The 20,207-nt window shown below is 37.2% G+C and overlaps 1 protein-coding gene across 8 annotated transcripts in view; it reads right to left on the reverse strand.

Annotated features, from left to right (window-relative positions):
* MEIS2 (Meis homeobox 2) overlaps positions 1–20,207 on the reverse strand; it is a 269,315-nt gene that overhangs the window by 5,693 nt on the left and 243,415 nt on the right. The window lies entirely within an intron of this gene.

Consider the following 20,207-nt stretch of genomic DNA (forward strand, 5'->3'; position numbering starts at 1 on the left):
ATCATTAGAACCCTTTAAAAAGTTGACGAACAGCAGTGCAGAGGGAGAAAAAAAACCTGAGAAAAGACTATCATATAACTTGCCAGAAGAATATGAAGTATATATATTTTTTAAAAAGTGCACAATAGAATACTTGATTTCAGCCACTATTTCTAAATGCAAAATTATTCAATTAGCCAGAAATCTGGTTAAGACTGCAGAAGACTTATTTATTTTTCAGCCCTAGCAATTCAGCCACCATTGCAGCTGTCCATAAATGAGGACCAGACTTGCTATTCTATGCTTTCACAAGGTATTGTTAGGTCAGCAAAGCCATCAATTAGGCTGTCTGAAGTTTTATCACCAGTGCAGCAGCAGTAAGAGCGGGCCCAGAAAGAACTCCTGCTCTTCTGCTGCTCCTGAGGTTTCAGCCAGTAAAGTCAAGGGTCATTTGGAGGTCAGTGCCAGCTGGGGGCAACCTTTCCAGCGAGAGTGGGACACGCAGGGCAGAGAGCACAGGGCACCTTCCAACCATAAACTGGGGCACCTTTCAACTTGATAGAAAGAGGGAGTTGCAGGTACATGTGTTTAATATTAGTCCTGAAATAACTTCTTCTCCAATCAGGTACCATAACTAAAGCAGCACTGGAGTCATCTGAACATCAGGCAAACTCATTATTTAGCAAGGAAAGTCTGGATTTAATTTTGTGGATAATTCAAAAATAAATGCTTGCATATTTCCCCATTAGGTTAATGCATAACAACCCACATCAGTTAATCTTCGCTCAAGTTAACCCCGAGACAATGATTCCTCACTTCCAAAAATTAATTGAATAGGGTACTTGATGCCATAATTTACAAGGTATGTTTATTTTACTATCTATTGTTGTTATGCATATCCTTTGACTTTTACAGCACTTTAATAGAGATGTTCAACAGGGCTACCCTCAGGTTTTCTGTTGCCTCTCTCAAGACAAGGAACACAGGCCCTAGAACTGCCCAGGTTATTTTGACACTTATGAAAACACATCTCACAAGTAAGTAAAAACTAAATAACTAAACAAATAACAATTTCCTAGCTTCTTCATCCAAACTCCATTATACTTTTTTGGGATAAAGACCTGATCCTTCAGTGGTATGTTGGATAGGCCTACCAGATCTGGACTGCAAAACTCAAGATGACCACTAGATGGCAGCTCTAGAGTTTGGCAGCTCTGATCTGACAGCTATACCTTACGTGCCACAACAGATGCCCTTTTGGGGGGTATGCAGCATGCCTAATTTACTGTATTTTCCAATAATCCCATTTTACAAATACAAAATTGAGGCAGAGTTTTAACCTAGTCCTAGAATCCTTGAGAGACAGTTTGGTGCAGTGGTTAAGACGCCAAGCTAGAAACCATAAGACCATGAGTTCTAGTCCCACCTTAGGCACAAAGCCAACTGGGTGACCTTGGGCCAGTTACTCTCTCTCAGCCGTAGGAAGAAGTCAATGGCAAATCACTTCTGAAAAACCTTGCCAAGAAAACTGCAGGGATGAGTCCAGGCAGTCATTAGGGGTCAAAAACTGACTTGAAGGCACCAAAAAAATAAAGCATCCCTAGCATTGGACAAGATGAAAAGGTGATAAATGTAGGCCAAAAAATAAATTTGTCTCAAATAACATTGAACATAATTAATATGATTATACCCTATAATTCCCCCCCCCCGGTCACATTAACAGCAGTGTTGTCCAAACTTGGCCACTTTAATATGAGTGGACTTCAACTCCCAGAATTCCCCAGCCAGCCATGGGGAATTCTGGGAGTTGGAGTCCACTCATCTTAAAGTGGCCAAGTTTGGACAACACTGGATTAACAATTATAATTCAGTGACAACTTTGGAAAATCTCCTGGTGGCTGCACCCAAGGTTTTAGGAGGGCTTCATATAGCCCTGTGTCCTTTGGTTGTAAAATCCTACTCTTCAAAACACTGAAAATCAGCTGCCTGAGGCATTCACCTCACTCTATATAATGGAAGGACTAGCCTTGGTGTTTTAAGCTTCATCCAGTATTAGAAATGCAAATAAGCATGAACCTTAGGGTCTGTGTAACCCACTTGTGAATACTAAACATGTCCATTGTCTAATAGAACTTCAGCAAGAATCAGTGCATACCGCACACAAGTTCACAGAAATTTTCAGTAAGCTTTAAATAAGGCCAGTAGTTAATATAGATAACTCATCTATCAAATCAATCACGACTACTTTAACATTAAGCACTTGGGTTGCAAATACAAACACCACATTTCTTCCAGAATTTCAAATCCACTTTACTGCAAAAATACACTGGCCCTGCTCTCAAGGTCTCTATGTGTACCAAGTCCACTCCTCCATTTCCAAATTTTCTGCAGCAAGGCTTGAAGAGGGCTTATATCTTGCTTGAATGAAAACAGAACTATTAGATAATTAGGATAAAGCAAGGATTTATCCACACTGCATGGCTGCCCTGTTGTCAGAATGGGTCAGCAAATGTTTCTAGAGGATGCTGCCCTCTATTAATCCTGCACTCATCATCAAAGGGACCTCAGGACACATTTTTCTGCTCCACTTCTGAAGTACACTTTTTCATGCTATATCACCTTGAGTGTTCCTGTCCATTTGGGATAAAGCACTTCAATTTCTTGCAAACTAACACCTGGAATCCATTAGCTACTTCACAGAGGCAGGAATGCCCCTTCAAATTAGTCAATGCTTACTAGAGTCTCCAAAATCTTTCAGAGCTACCTTTATAATTGCTGCAATAGTACAATGGTTATTACATTTTCTTTGTAAATAGAAGGTTGCTGGTTTGAAACCCAGCTGATTTTTTTAATGTTATTTTCCCCCAAGCTTCCTATTTGTCCTCTGTTTTTTCTTTTAAATATCTAGTGGTGCATGATCTCATCATTTTTCTATTCAACTGAAGTAAAATGGTTTCAGCCCACTCCCAAGTAGCCCCTAGATTATTTGGGCTCTTTGGGAATTGAGGGTGATAATTTTGTACCTTGAATTAGTTAAAAAAATATGAAATGATCCACTGCTGGACTTATTTTTTAAAAAGCACAGGGAAAAACATAAGCTCAGGGAAGAAAAAAAATAGTAATACAAATCCCACACATTTCTGCTTGTGTTTGAACCAACAACCTTTTATTTACCAGGCAAGAGTTATAACCACTGTGCTATTACAGCATTGTGGGTAAATATTAGTTCTAAAAGTTATTAGAAAGCAAAAGGGCAGTAATAAAGTTTTTTGTTGTTGGGTATTTTGATATTTTACCTTTGTATATATAAATTCAATTTAACTTTGGATGTGTATACATGCATATACCTACATACTATATATACACACATACACATATGCATGTATGAATGCATACAGATATGGAGAATATCCATCCATCTATCTGGACATATATATGTCCCATTCACATGAAGGAAAGTGATTGGCAATTGCTTTCCTGGAACAGAGAGGAGAACTATCCAATGGAAGGATGCGGTAGCTTGGTGTCTGGCAGCGACAGGAAAATTGTCTAACAGGACAGCCTGCTGTCTGGACTGAATACCTTGGAAGTTGTTGCCAAAGTGTCTCAGTCAGGACAGGATTTTCTTAAGATGGCTTACAGACAAGCTGGAATGAGCACAGGACAGGAGCAGCTTTGTCTGGGTATGCCCCAAGATTTCCAATCACAATTAAGAGTTATACCCATATTCAAGCTTATGGAAGCAGAATTCCGCTTCAGGCCTTGTTGTTCAATCTAGAAGGAACACGAACAGAAAAACTGAGTCAGGGCAGTGCATACAACTCTACCCCTTCCATGTGTTTGTATATCTTAGCTGGGTATGATGATGAAAAAGGCAAACATCCTCTGGAATAGAATACTAGTGGGGATTCCAAGAGGCACATGATCCATATATGCTCCAAAGATTCTTCAGGCGACTCTGTATCTTTTGGTTTACACATCCAAGACATTACTTACTATTTAAATACACCTCAAATTGTGAAAAAAAATATCCTGACTTACAATTAGTCAAAGGCAACTGTCAGTGAATAAAGACTGCTTTTATAGTTCGTTTCTGTAGAGAATAATTTCTGTCACTCCAGCTATGTTCCAAACAAAACATTCTAACTTTCTATATTCTAATATTTCATACTCCTTCAAGACAAAAGCCTTTGCTAGTATTTTGCTTAGCCCTTTTCCAATAAGTTGCCACACTGACCAAACCAAAACTGACCTGAGCTTCTGCACCCAGCATGCCTTTTATCAGCTGAACTTAATGCCAAAAGAGATTAGCAGAAAAGCCTGATAAGACTGTTTTCTTTTCAATGAGCTTTTAATGATGTATGCAGATGGCAAGATTTACAGAACTAAAGAAGCACATACTGTACTTGGACTAGTAACACACAACAGATTCTCCTCTACTTTGAGCCTTGCTGACCCTTGCTTCTTCAACTTAGCCATTCATAAGGTAAATTAAACTGCTTTTTCAGTTTTTATTTCAGTTCCAACCACTTTTTATTATTTACATCTGGTGGTCCCCTTATTTATGTCCCTTTCCACTTCCTTACAACTCTCTCTTACTCACAGGACTGCAATGCATTATGGTTCTTCATTCTCAGCAGGAGAACGCTACTCTGTCTTCAAACAAATAATTAAGGGGAAGGTTAAAGGAGGTCACCCAGAGGTCATATCTTTAGAAACTAGTCAGAATGTATACATTAATTTAAAAAGAAGGCAACCTCCCAAGTTTCTTTTTCTTTTTCTTTTTTTTAAAGGGCATTTGCACAATACAGAATGTTCAGGCAATTCATAATCCTTTCACCAAAGAGATACAGAACTGGCTTTTATGAACATTTACAATTAAAAAGCCTATTCTCACTTTAATATCAGCAAATGGAACAGGTCATGGTGAAATGAAAATTAAGAAAGATTCTGAATCTAGTTAATGTACATGTATCTAACATACATAATGTCTGTGTATACTAGAATGAATCAAGTGGGGTGTCTATAAGCTTAGAAGTCTAGCACAAGATGCATCTGTGTGTGAGCTGTTAATTGATTCAGCAGATATTTTGTGAGGAAACAGTAGAAGCCCTAGGTCAGTGGTTCTTAAATTTGGGCAAGCCATCCCCCACCCCTGACTGGGGAGCAGAGTGAAAGTCATCTGAAAGGGAGAGTACAAAGTTTTGAGGAAGGAGTTGATCCCACAGCAGGTCAAACTGGGGATATTTATTTCTAACACAAGAGTTTTAATGTATCAGCCACCAGAATGGTAAAGTCTATGAAGTTGCAAAGAGGCAAGGAGCATGTAGAAGACATGGGCTTCTTTCTTCTGCCCTAGCTGGTTATACTATGTTATAGATCTCTTTGACTGACAGTGCAGAAGAGAGCCCTATGTTTCAGATCCTGATGCAGACAGCAATGGGTTGATCCCAAGTTTCTGGGTGCTTTAAGAAACACCATCCTTCATGAATGTAACTGGGTGATCTACAAGCCAGTTAAGACAAAGACAATGCACAGCGGTTCAGTTTAGCTGACTTGAATGAAATTAAAAAAAGGTGCCACAACCTGGTACTCACTAGATATGTTTGACAATAATAGCATTTTCCTGCATGTTACCCAGGTGAAGTTTAACTTAAGTGTTTAAGATATATTAGCTTTTAGGATAAGATAGCATGCTGAAAATTTTGTAACAATCGTTTGTGTGCTTATCATTTTGTTTGGGGGTAGAAACACAACATCTTTTAAATAAACTAACTAAATTGTTAGGTTCTAGGATCTGATAACTCTACAATTATATACACACACATGCACATATACACCGGAGTCCTGATCAAGAAAATCTATCTGATAATCCTTCTTTGATTTCCCTATAAATCCTTTCTTTCTTCATCTTAAATTTCAGAAGGGATTGTGAAGAAAATACTAAAACAACTTGTTATGGCATATAGAGCTTGATGCTCATTAAAATAGGTTTCTTCATGTTTAAAGCAGATGTTCATATAAATGAACTAACAACTCTGAACTTAACTCACAATGTGATAATAGGTGGTAATTCAACATCTGGAGTAGCTCATATGGAATATGAATATGGAATACTGCATGGTCTCAGTAGTTTTTGAAAAGATAGCTTATCTTCATCTACTGTCACACTTTCCCATTCTTGCAATCATTGCACAAGTATCAACTTTTAAGCAGGCTTGCAGTAGGAAAGGAGAGCTCAGTATGATACTACATAGATGACTACGTGAAGAACATAACTTTTAGTTAAAACTGCTGCCCTTTTTCATGGTCCCTGTTGATAGTACAATGTCAATTTCTACAAGATGGTGTACAGGACTACTTTGCTAAAAGCTACATGTATTCTTGCATATTTATCAAAGGTTTGAGCTTAAACATCTGAAGGTACTTGACCATGGGACAGTTTTTCATATTCATAGAAAATGATATACTTGAGAAATCCTGAGTAATACCTGAATCACCAATTCACTAAAGACAGGTTTACTTTAAAAGGAATTGGGCAAGTTAACCATATATTTTTCCCCTTCAGAAGAATGGATCCAATGGAAAATAATGTAATTATATGGGGAAATATGAAGACACTCTGAAAATTCCAATAAGCTGCAAAGATTTCTATATACTTAGTAATGAGGTTGTAGAAAATTAAAACACATTTTTTCTCCTAATTCTCAACTACCAAATGAAAGAATCTATGTCAGATGGCATAGGTAAGAATAATAGATTAGGTAATGAGTCCAACCTAGACAAATGGCTTTTTGGCTGCAGTTAAATGCATTCAGTAAAGAGGAGCCCACTACCTCTTCAGGTAATTGCTGTCAAATTTCCATTACTGATGATAGCCTTTTCTAACATTCAATCAGAACCAGCCTTCCTGAAGCTTAAATCCACTATTCCATGTCCAGAACTCTGGCATGAGATAGAAACAGGTCTTCTATGTGACATTTTTTCAGGTATTAGAAATGTGCTGTCTATGGCCACCCCACAAGTCCTGCTATGCTGCCTCATTGTGATGGTGATGGCGTTACTGTTCCTGGGATGAATGAGTGAAGAACATTGGGGGTGTATGCCAGAAATATATACTTTGGGATCACTCAAGGCATGAAGATAAACTTAGCTGTCCAGCTAAAGCAAACAGGCACTTATATCAGGCAGCTGTGATGTAGGAAGATGAAGAAGGTCAATTATCTTTTTGGTAACAATGTGTAAAGGGCATAGGGAATGGCCTGAAGGACAGGGGGAAGAGATGCAAGGCAATGGTCAGATATGCAGGGCTTGACTCTGTGCCAAGAAAATAACTTGAGAAAATGTCTCAGACAAGCCCCTCCCTAATTCTTATGAAGATAAAGTTAATGAGGGGGAGCACATTTAGACTTGCAAGATTCTGTTACTACAGCTGTTACAATAAAAGTAGACCTGACCCATATGGCATGGGTTTATCAGTCTGGTCTGGCTTGTTGGGTTGACACAATGCAAAACATCCTTTCATCCTATGTGGGAGAAGGAAATGGTAAACTATATTTTACCAAGACAATCATGTGGATAAACAATGTAAATTGATTGAGGTTGCCAGATGATGCCCCCCTCATTTTGGATGGCATTCAGGAAAGAGAAGAAGACTACCAGCAGCAAAGTGAATGGACTTGATTACAATGGTGATGGGTTCATCATTGGAAGATCTGAAGGGCCAGGTTGGGGACAGATTATCCTAGAGAAGGTCCATCTATGTGATTGCTAAGAGTTGACACCAACCTGATAGCACATAATCAATGGCCATTTCCTTAAGTCCAAACATATCCAATTCCTTAAATCACTCTTCACAGACTTTAGTTTCTAGTCTTCTTATCATTCTTTTTGCACTTCTCCAATTTCCAATTTTTCTGAATCCTTCTTAAAGTGTGATACTCAGAATTGGACACGGTATTTAAGGTGGTGTCAGACAAAAGCTAAATAAAGTGGATTTGGAACTTACAGGTAGTCCTCACTTGTCAACCACTTGTTCAGTGACCGTTTGAGGTTATGATGGCACTGAAAAACGAGACTTACAACCAGTCCTCAAAGTTGTGGCCATTGCAGCATCCCCACGGTCATGTGATCCTGATTCAGGCGCTTGGCAATTGGCACACATTTACAATGGTTGCAATATCCCATGGTCACGTGATTGCCAGTTGTGACCTTCACAGTGACTTCTGACAAGCAAAGTCAATGGGGAAACCATCAGGAAGTTGCAAGTCACAGTCATGTGACATTGCACTTAATAACTGCGGATGATTTGCTGGAACTGATAAACTGATGTCATAAGTTAGGCATAGTCACGTGATGTTTCACTTTACAACCATGCCATTTAGCGATGGAGTTGCTGGCCCCAATTGTGGTTGGTAAGTGAGGACTATCTGTATACTCCTGTTGATGCAACCTATATTTGTATTAGTCTTTCTTGTAGCCATATCTCTTATATTTAGTTTCCAATCAACTACTAGTCTAAGATATTTTTCACAAGTACCATTATGAAGACAACTATTCCCCATCCTATAGAAATGCACTTTATTGTTTTCAGCCTTTCTTTCTAACCTATCAAAGTGATACACTTGATTTTCAATGAAATATTGAAAATATCAGTATTATTATTTGATTTATATCACAACTTTCTGTCAAACTATGAAGTGTTTTTTTATGTATTTTTATATATTTTATGCCACTAATGTGAATGGTAAAAGCTACTGATTTACTTGGGAAGTACAAGTGCATCTCATCTATAGTATTTCTTGTCCTACCCCACTGCACTTATAGTGGAAGTACCTATGAGGCAGCTGTACAAATATAAACACAACCTTTATTACTTATTTGTTACAAACTAAGATACTCTTAGATAAATACTTTTGAGGGATTTTTTATTCTAAATGCACCACAAAATAACAAGCCCATTAAATATAGTTTGTAGCAAGCATGCATAAATTGTGCTAAAATGAATATGTAAGCACAATTCATAAATAGGCCCATGGCTCATTCTGCATACTATGCAAATGAATAACTCTTCTTCTTCTCTCATAGATATACATGGTTTTATGCCATATGCCACCTTATGCATTTATCTGTATGGGCCACTCACAGTATTGGACAAGTGCAAAGTTTTCTTTGTTTATATCAGAAACTAGAAATCAATTCAACCATAGTTTGAATAATTTCATTCAACATACAATTAAAAAGATGTCAGGGCCCAAGGAAATAGATAACATTGTACCAAGGATATCACCAAACTGTAAACAGCCTAGAGTCCAACTGGATTAAAGAAGTGTCTAAATTCAATCAATCAGTAATCAATGGTTTAATATCTGTATGGGAAGGAACTGAACTACACCCTCCCCCCTCAAAAACTTTATAGAATGCTTTCCACTCTTCAAGGTTCCAGATTCCTCTTTGTTCCTGTTGCAATGGTAAGATTTTTGCTGTAGGAAGAATCCCTGATTTGGCACAATGGAAGATGCCTGGGAAACATCACTGACTAATCAACTGGGAGCTCAGTTCAATTCCCTAGAGGATTTTAAGTCACGTCTGGTAATACCCATTGAACAGTTCAGGACATCCTACACTTCATCTTTTATTTCTTCAGACAAAAGGGCTATAATGCACAAATTACCGATCAGACAAGATTTGTTAACTCTGTTGTTGAACCTCGTTGTTGAACTTAATGGTGACAGAGTTCCAGAATATGTGAGAAATGTTTAACTCTATTCTTTTAATCTGCCCAACTGCTATTCTCATACTTCACCGGTGAATAGTATGGCCCAAGCATCCAACAACACTGCGGTTCTGGACCTCTCTGCAGTGATGAAAAAAATAAAGCTAAATTTAAGATAATATTTGAGAATATTAATAGAAACCTATTTCCTTCAATCAGTGTATCTTCTGCCCACATTTTGTGCAATTTCTGGAGCCAATTAAAGCAAAGCAAAGAGCATCTAGAATACTAAGTTGTTCTTCTTCTAGAACAAAGCTTTATTGTGGTTCACAGAGATCTCAAAAAGTTGTTTTCAAATTGTACGTTTTAAAAAGGGGGAAATTAATCAATACATGACTAGAGAGCAGTTATATTCATTATACTGCAAGTCATCAATGGTTCCTCATAAAATTGGACAGAGGTATCAAGTGGGGAGTCACTAAGATCGGTCCTTGACCTTTCACTCTTCAATATTGTAATTTATGATTTGGATGAAGAAATAAAGGAATACTTATCAGATTTGCAGATAACAGAAAACTGGATGGTGTAGCTAATAGGAAGAAAGTAATATAATTAAAAATGATCTTAATAAATCAGTGAAATGGTCCAAAAGTAACAGAATGAAATTTAATAGACACAAGTGCATTTACTTTTTACTTAGGAAACAAAAATCAAAAGCACATATCTAAGATGGTGGATACCTGACTTGGTAATGGTACTTGTGAAAAAGATCCTGAAATAATAATGGATTGCAAACTGAATGTGAATCAGGTGTGTTATATGGCTTCAAAAAAACAAACTGAAGTTTTAGGCTCTATCAACCAAAATGTGATTTCTAAATCATGGGAAATAATCATTCCACTTTGATCAGACTCCCCCTTCAGAGGATGGAATCTTTTAAGAATGATTCAGAGGAATTAAAAAGGTTCAGAAAAGGTATTGAGGATGACCAAGCTACTACAAACTAAGGTATAAAAAGACAGATTGAAGGAGCTAGTATCTTTATCCTTGAAAAAAGGTAATTCAGAGCAGTCTTCCAAAATATAAAGGATGTAGCACAGAAGAAGGACAACATCTATTTTCTTTTGTTTCAGAGTACAGGATGTAAGATACTAGATTTAAGATACAGGAAGGAAGAGTTGTACTGAATGATAGAGTGTTAGGAAAAATGTTCCTTTTATTGTAATTTTGATTGAATTAAAAAATTGGTCAAAGTTTATTATAAGACATTATACAGTAATTACAGTGTGTAGCAAATATGTGTGGACTATAACACTATTATATAATAAACTATATCCTTACAAAAATCCTAAACTAAAACTCACCAAAATTAACAAAACTTTTTGTTTTTGTTAAGAAAAAACTTTTAACAGTAAGAACAGTTTGACAATGGAGCTAACAATCCTGAAAGGTCCCCCTTACTTGGATATGTCCAAATGGAATGCTGTAATTTTAAGGAAAGTGCTTGGAGGCAAAGAACAGAAAAAAACAGCCATAGTATAGTATAATTTTTGAAATGTTGACCATGTGACTTCAGAATTAAAACCAACACTTATTTTACGACTCCTAGGGTTGTAAATATGGGATGGGATTATGGAATGTGAACTTATTTATACATTTATTTATAGATTGTTCAGTTCCCAAAGGACTCGACTCATTCATTTGTTCTTCGTATATTTGTTTTATGATTTGATCTTTTTCATATGTTTTTTCTTCTTTTATACAGATCATTCACTTTTGTATTCAGTATACATTCCTTCAGCATCCATTAATTATTGACTCTATCTCCTTTTATTTGATGATGCCCACTTTTTAAACATCGCATTCCAACTCGATTCAGTTTAACTTTAATCCTCCTGACATACCCAACACTCACTTCCACATAACAAACTGGCCAGAATATGCTTTTATATATGCTCTTATATACAGCCAATTTAACTTCTTTTGACAAATATTCACTCCTTGCAACAGACCACATACTACCTAATATTTTTATACCAGATCTGAACATTTTAAAATTCTTTCCATTTCCCTATTCTACTAAGGCACATGAATTCATCTACTTGCATTAGTTTTCTGGCATTTGGTAAATGTTCACTTACTTTTTCCTATCAAAGACAACTACCATGGTATCTGATACATTAATTTCCAGATCCATGCTTCTCACAGCATCTTACAATCTAATATTTGCCATACTGGAGAACATATGTACCTCAAGATTGTTGGATTCTTGTGTTCTGTTATCTTGCTTCATTACCAAGATAAGTAACACTGATGATGCTACCTCGCCTGAAGAATGAAATGTCTGCAGGAAGACAAGCAAGCTCAAGGAACATCACAAACCCAACAATATAATATTTGCTGCAAATCATTTGGTTTATCAACCAACCACATTTGGAGCACCCTTCCTCCTGAGATCCTGCAGGTCCCTACATTCCTAGCCTTAAAAAATGCCTTAAAGACCTACCTGGCTTTTCCCATAAGTATTGGGGTACCATGAGGCTGCAGCCCAGTAAAGTTCTTTCTAAAGATAACAAACTTATGGTATGGAGCAAAGGAACACAGAATTTCAGTACAATTGTGTACTGATGATGAAAATGTAATTGCTAAAATGTATAGACTTCTGTTGAAATTTGAAATAGAGAAAGACCAGGTTAAAGAATGTATGATAAAGAATTTTGGTTATACAGGTAGTCATCAAGTTACAACTGCAATGGGTACTGGGATTGCCATCACTAAGCAATGCAGTCGTAAAGCGTGACATCACATGACCACATCATTTAGTGATGGTAATCCAGGTAGCCCCGGTTGTTGTCGTAACCTAAGATGTGTGGGTTGTTAAGCGGGAAGCAGAAGGAGTCCCAGGTGAGGAGCGTGGGGGTGCCACAGGGGGGTGGGAGAGACCCTGCAAGGCCTGGCACAGACCACACATAAGTAAGAGAAGAGTTTGCTTGGTGCAGTGTGAGCTCAGAAAGGCCAGGTGTGGGGTGCATGTGATTGCAGGGAGTCCAGGGAAAGAGCATGGGGGTGCATGCAAGTACAGGGAGACCGAGGAAGGAGGCCGCAGGGTGCATGCAATCGCAGGGAGGCTGTGGAAAGAAGGTGCAGGGTGAGTGCAAATGAAGAAAGGCTGGGGGCGGGGGGAGACTTACCCCAGTGACTTGCAACTTTCCTTGCCAGCTTCCTATTGACTTTGCTTGGAGGAAGCTGGCAGGGAAAGGTGAAAATGGCAATCATGTGACTGTGGGACGCTGCAACTGGTCTTAAGTGTGAGCTAGTTGCCAGGCCTAAATTTTGTTCATGCAACTGTGGGGAAGCTGCAATGGCCAGAACTTCAAGGACTGGTTCATAAATTCCTTCATTCAGCACCGTTGTAACTTTGAACAGTCGCCAAATGAATGACCGTAACTCAAGGACTACCTGTAATATACAGATGGATCAATGAGAAAACATGATTAAAAGGGTTGAAACTTATATTATGTTACAATCTTAAAGAGAATTTTTATAAAATGGTGTATCGTTGGTACACGATGTGAAAGAAATTATCTAGAATGTATAAAGGCAATTCAACCGTATACTGGAAATGTGAACAACATGAAGGGACATTTTATCATGCTTGGTGGATAAACAGTTAGCAAAAAGCCATGGAAGATTATTTCAATATATGATTACTGCGGCGAGATTACTATATGCACAAAGATGGAAAGATTCAGCATTATCCACCATGGAGGAATGGTTGGTGAAATTGACAGAACTTGTGAGATGGAAAAACTTACTTCTTTGATTAGAGAAAAGACAGTAACTATATTTATTGGTGACTGGAAACCCCCTATGGACTTTTTGCATGAAAATAAAAAAAAAACCTTGTGATTTATGTGTTTGATGATTAGATAGGATAGATTATAGAAAGAAGAGTGTAATGATATAAACTTTAGAGAGAGAAGCTAAAATATAATTGTATTTATAACTGCTGTGAAGAATATTGGAAGCTACTTTTTTATATCTTTCTTTTTATCTTTTTACTTTCTTTTACCTTTTTTTCTTATTATACTTTCAGCTTTTTCTACTTCTCTCTTTTGTTTTTTCTGTTCTATTTTAGTTTGTATTAGTTCTCATTACAGATGTTTCAATAAACATCTGTAATGTTTATTACAGATAAACTTTCTATTACTAATAAACTTTTTATTACTAATAAACTTTCAATAAAAATTGAACACACACACACACACATTAAAGTTCTTCCTGGATATGTGGGGATATGTTGCAGATTGAGGTGCTGGGAGTTTCTAAGTTGGTTTTTGTGTTTTTTTTACTGTTTGTGCCATTTTTCCTATCGTTTGTGAGCCACTCAAGGGTATATTGCATGAGTTGGGTTGCCAAACAAAGCAAGCAAGCAAGCATAATCTACATACAAAATTTCACCTACAGTCAAATCCCCAATGAACACATCTCTTCCATCATCAAAACCAATTCTTGTATTTCTAGAAATACATTAAAACAACCAGAGACATTGCATACCTTGTCTTATTCACTCCTCAATGCTGATCGATTCACTAAACATTCCATTCATTCTCACACGTGCTTTGCTTTCATCATAAACTGCTCTTATATTCAGTAACCAATCTTTAATTCTGTATTTACACCAAAACCTATAATACATCATAATCACATATATAATCCATGAAGTGTTACATGAAACCTTATACCATGTATCCCAAATTGGTTTCAAAGGGTTAGTATCTTATAAAACATTTTAGTGGAGTAATACCATATGAGAAAGAATACCCCAGCACACAGAATTAATAGACTGGTTTTAAAAAGCAGGCTGTTGTGTATAAAAATTTTCCAAAGTGATGTATTTCCAATGAACTCTGAATGGAACCAGCGTGAAGGCCACTGCTGTACTAACAGCATTTGGGAGCAATTTGTATTGGGGTATAGCCTAATCCCACTTCCATTTCACTAAATCCTGATAACGTCTGAATGCTCCTCTCTATTTATATTTTTAATGCACATGTTAATTGTTTATACAGTTTAATATTGAGTTCAGTCCTGAATGTGTAAATAATACCTGTGGAGGAATGTATGATAATACAAATTACCATCATTTGGATCTGATCTGACAGAACATTTTCTCAGCATAATAGACAAGAGGATATTTTTACCAATGTTCTTCTCCCTTTTCCTCTGTGACTCCTGATTCATTCTCCCTTCCCTTCCCTTCCCTCCCCTCCCCTCCCCATCCCTTCCCTTCATCAGAATCCTCACAATCATTTAACCACTTTACTTGCCAGCTTGGGTTCTGCCATTAGAAGACATGGGGGGGGGGTTGCTGGAAGGATCTGGAAGGATGGTTGAATGAAATGACCGTTAGAGGCAGATGGGCTGTTATCAGAGACTGAGGAATGCTCAAGGTCATACCAATGAGTGAGTGTGAGAAGTCGGGGAGGTTAGGGGGCGCAGAGAGAGAGAGAGGGAAAAAGGTAAAAGCAACTTTTGGCGTGTGCGAGCTCAGTCTTAGCAATGCTTTGGAACTGTACGTTTGTTCTCAATAAATGAACTTTCGAACCATTATTTATTGCAAGGAGAGTTACTGAAGTTGGGAGTTGTGAGTGGCAGATCATTACCCCTTCCCTTCCCTTTCTTTTCTCTGGGAGGATCTTTTGGACAAGCATAGGAGGTAGTACTGAGGCATAGGAAAATTTGGCAAAGATTGCTTTCCTTTTTTTCTACTAGCCAAAGATTCTGAATGGAACTCCAGTGGAAGAAAATGCTGCATGAAACCTACTGTTTATGGCCTAAAATGTTTCAAACCTTGATTATGAAACACTTATTTAAAATCAATTAAGATTAGTTTTTATTTCATTCTTTTCACTAAACATAATTAACTATCCATTTTACCAGGGCTGTACTTTAAACTGACTTTGGTGTTTTGGGCAACCAATTCTGAAACACTCTTCTTCTAAGTTTAAAAGTAGCTTGTCATTTAAATACAACAGAAACCAAAAGGATATTAAATAAAGGGTAGTAAATAAAACAGAATAAGGCTTTATCTTCTTGAAATTATTGTTCCAAAGTTAGAGGTCCTTAATAATGGCAATGTTTACTCATGGATCAAAGTATATTTTCCATTTATGAAGAGACAATGATACAAGGGTGAATTGATTATGTTTATTAAGATCAGCTTAGGCTCAACTCTGACCTGGCACAAAAAGGAACTTCCTGACATGCCTCTCTCTTTCTTTAATAAAATAACATCTTCTCTAAAATTCAACACTGTTCAGTTAGTCTGTTTGGCTTTTTGATATATGTCTGCTCTATGGAACTCATATAGTGGCATCTACGTATATCCTTTGTCATCTTTAGTTGATACTGGTTATTCTAAGCTTTCCACTGATAACTCTAGATTGTTCTGTGTCTTTATTTTCAGAGGGAATTAGAAGAAGATCTCTTCAATTACCCTGAAGAATCTGTACTGATTCTATTTCAAATTGTGGTGAGCTTTGTGATATCGCTTTGGCTTGAGGTCCCCAGTAATTTGGACCTTTAGTCTGACACTTTCATCTAATAAGAGTGGACAAAGAGACATAGCTCTGCCACTGTGGCAAGATTTGTGTGTGTGTGTGTGTGTGTGTGTGTATCTTTCTTTGAATTCATTAAATATCTCAGCTAGGGACTTCCCACATTACAAAAAATATATTGTGTACTTCATAAGAAGATAATGATCTCCTTCAGACTCTGTAGCCTTTTTCAGGACTGTTTTGATGATTCTTAGATTCTGCAAGTCTAACTTAACATCTGCAGATTGTAGACTATAATAATGATCTATTATCAGAACTTGTGATGTGTTGTATTTAGCTAGTAGTCATTTGTTAATAAGTCCTATAGCTGAGCTATACAATGTGAAAAAATCACTGCCTAACTTTTCCCATGTAGTCAAAGGAAAATCCTCATCTCTGAAGGGTTCTGCTGGGAAGCAGGGATATGTTTGATGAACCATACACTGAGTAATCTACATTTCAGTGTTGGAGTTCATGATAAGACAGTTCAGAATGTCTCTGGCATGTCTCTTGGATTTCTCAATCCCCGTGTGACCTTCATGTAAGTAAGCTAAAATTATGAGCTGTAATGGGTAAGGTATGATGATGCAGTGACTTTGGAGAAGCACATCTTTATGTTCTGAAATTTCAGACAAGAGAAACTGAAAGCATCTAGATATTATACACTCCTTATGTATGTGATTATCTGCTTTAAATGGCCTCCGATTTGTTGATACATGTGATGGCTCAATGGATGGCTCCATTCTGTATCTATGAATTTCAGGATCATAGTCCTTTCTGATACATGCTATTTGATCTGTGAGGTATGCTCGACATAGAACAACTGTTACCAATGGGTATATGAACATACATTTGTTCAGTGATGTTCAGTGATGGTCAATGTATATGATACATATGCAATAGGCAGCCATGATGCATCATGTTCCTGGAATAAAATAGTGCCCAAGCTGTCCTTGGAAGCATCAGTGGATGCTTTGCTTCTTTTAGAAGATCTACAATTGCAAAATAGCTACTGTATTTATAATATTCTTTGTGTAATTTAGGTTCTTGTCATGTATTGAAGTCTAATGCCAGATGTTGTCTTTGAAAAGTAATGCCCTCAGATTTTTAGGGTGGGCAGCCAAACTGGAATATAATTCAAAACATAATTTACCATTCCCATGATCTTCTAAAGCTCTTTCTGGCCTGCCAGTTTTGGCATTTCCACACTTACCTTTACTTTAACCAAATCTGGTTTAAAGTCATTTTTTGTTAATATTTCTCTCTGATATGTATTATTTGAACTTTAAAACATTTCCTTTTATTCAATATAATATTTGAGGACCTGTTTTTTTTCTAGTTCCAGTTTTAATTACTGATCATATTTTTCTGTGGTGCACTATACAAGCATATCATCCCTGCATACAGTGGCTTCTGGAATACTATCCATTAGTTGTTGCATGGTGCAAAGAACTTCAGGAGCACAACCCAAAGGGAATGCATTTAAATGTATATTGGCCATATATATATCAGGGATACAGAGACTTATGCTTTCTTCATCTAGTTGTTTTTGTTGTTGTTCAGTCGTTAAGTTGTGTCCGACTCTTCGTGACCCCATGAACCATACTGGTATCTGTCAAAACCCAGCTGATGCATCCAGCTTGGAAAATATATTTCTGCCTGCTACTTCTACTAAGAGTCCTACTTGAATCAGGATTTGATAATAGTCTTTGAATACACTTGTTTAAAACTTTAGGGTTTGGGCAACTTGCTAGATGCATGGTTACTGGCTCACAACTGGGTTAAGCTTCAATCTGTTATATTTCAACTATTAGATTGACTTTGGAAGGTTTCTTCTTGTTTTAGGTGCCTTTGAGTCAGTTTTTTGACCCCTGGCGACCACCTGGACAAGTCCCTGCAGTTTTCTTGGCAAGGTTTTTCAGAAGTGATTTACCATTGCCTCCTTCCTAGGCCAAGAGAGTGACTGGCCCATGATCACCCAGCTGGTTTTGTGCCTAAGTTGGGACTAGAACTCATGGTCTCCCGGTTAAGCCTGATGCCTTAACCACTACACCAAACTGTCTGTATGACTTGGGAAGTAGTATCAAACTTATAAGCAATGTGGATCCCATTAATGGGTATTGTTTCAAATGCAGCTTTCTTTCTTATGTCTTACCCTGCCCATATCTGTAATGGTATGTGGGAATGACCTTGGGAGATGGGGGAAAAAGATGCTCCTAGGGAATGATCAGATAAGGGGGGGGGGAGCCGGCAGCTGCATAATGAGCACAGAAAGAAATTCATAAAGGATCTTCCCTAATTATCAGGCTGTAAAAAGAGACGGCGGGAGATCTGTACTTCCAGACTTGCAAGATTCTGTTAATGTAGCCTTACAATAAAGTACATGTACCTCATCTTGTCATGTTTCCTGTCTTGTCTACCTGGGAAGGCTGACAATACCTTCTTCAGATTGATACTTCTTTGGCACAACTATGTATGTTTGTGGAACTGTTTTTGCAGTTTTGCAATTTTAGGCTATTCTTTCAATACCTGTGACATTTTTGTCTATATGCTGGACATTGTTTATAAGCATGCTGCATACCCAATTTGCTGCATTGTTTATATACACTTGTTTGTATACACCTTGCTCTGTTTCCAAGGTTTTTTGCCTGCTGCTGGTTCTTTTGTTAGGACCAAAGCCATGCTTATGACTACATTATTTTGGTCTCCTTTCTTTCCATAAGCCTGTCATACTATCCACCAGTATTGTGAGTGAATGGTTTCTCAATAGTGCTTTTAGGGACAAATTCATCTGATTAAGTAAACTCTTATTTTTTATTCCCAAACCAACTTAATATTTCATCAAAGACTCAACATATTAAAGTCACAAGACTTATTTTTTTAGTTTCAGACCTATTACAGATTTAATGTCCTACTTTCCTTTTGTAGGCCTGATCTGATGACAAATTTTTCCTATTTTCTTTTTTTTTTGCAGCACATGATTGATCTCAATTTTTGCAATATAGATTTAGTTATTTCTTTATCAGGAATACATGTATTCTACACACCAAGGGCATCTTCTCTGCCCATTGTCAGAACAGTGCTATTTTCTGTGCATCTTCTTCTTCATGGCAGCCAATTGTTCACAAGTACAATAGAAATTGTTGTTGAAAGCATCACTACTGGTCTTTCACATTGCCAGTAAGCTTTAATTATGATAGAGGATGCATTTTTTTTTTTTGAGGCGGTCACTACTCAGCTAACACCAAAAATTATTCTCTAATTGGTCTGCAGATGGTTTGACTGTTCAAATAATACATTTTCTTCTTTTAACAAGTTAGTATTTTTTTGGCCAAATCTTGGGTCTCTAGCACATCACTACTGCCACACAGGAGTTCAGTTTTACTTCTGTCACAATGTATTTTCATTTAGAGAAGGCAGTGACACAAAAGTGAACTGATTGTGTTTATTAAGATCACCTTGGATTCACTTCTATCTGGAACGGAAAACAATTTAAAAAAATACCGTTACTACTTCATAATATGGGTAGGTTCAACTTTGGTAAATACCAAGTGCCTCACAATGTGCACTATAATCACTTATAATGCAGAAGTGCCTTGACATTAGATACTGCCATTGCAACAGAATTTTACTTTATTTTTTGCTGAAATCTGTACTTGTAAAAGTACTTGTTCTATTGCAAATAATTGAAATATGTCTCCAAAAGCCTAACTATTTCCCAGGTTAACTTTGTGCACCTGAGTAAATCAGTGAACAGAGAATACATACTGCTATACTAACTACAGTAACTATAGTTCAGCTGTTTATCTCCACTATCTATGGAATAAAAATACTGGAGGCAGGTAGTAATGTGGCCTTCATCAGGCAGAATTGAGTATTCTATTGAATCTAGCTGCCAGTCTTGCTAAACCACT

This window comes from Python bivittatus, unplaced genomic scaffold (genome assembly GCF_059951505.1).
Source record: "Python bivittatus isolate LINGU-HERP-01145 unplaced genomic scaffold, Pbiv_v1 ctg000480_np1212, whole genome shotgun sequence".
Taxonomy (NCBI): Eukaryota; Metazoa; Chordata; class Lepidosauria; order Squamata; family Pythonidae; genus Python; species Python bivittatus.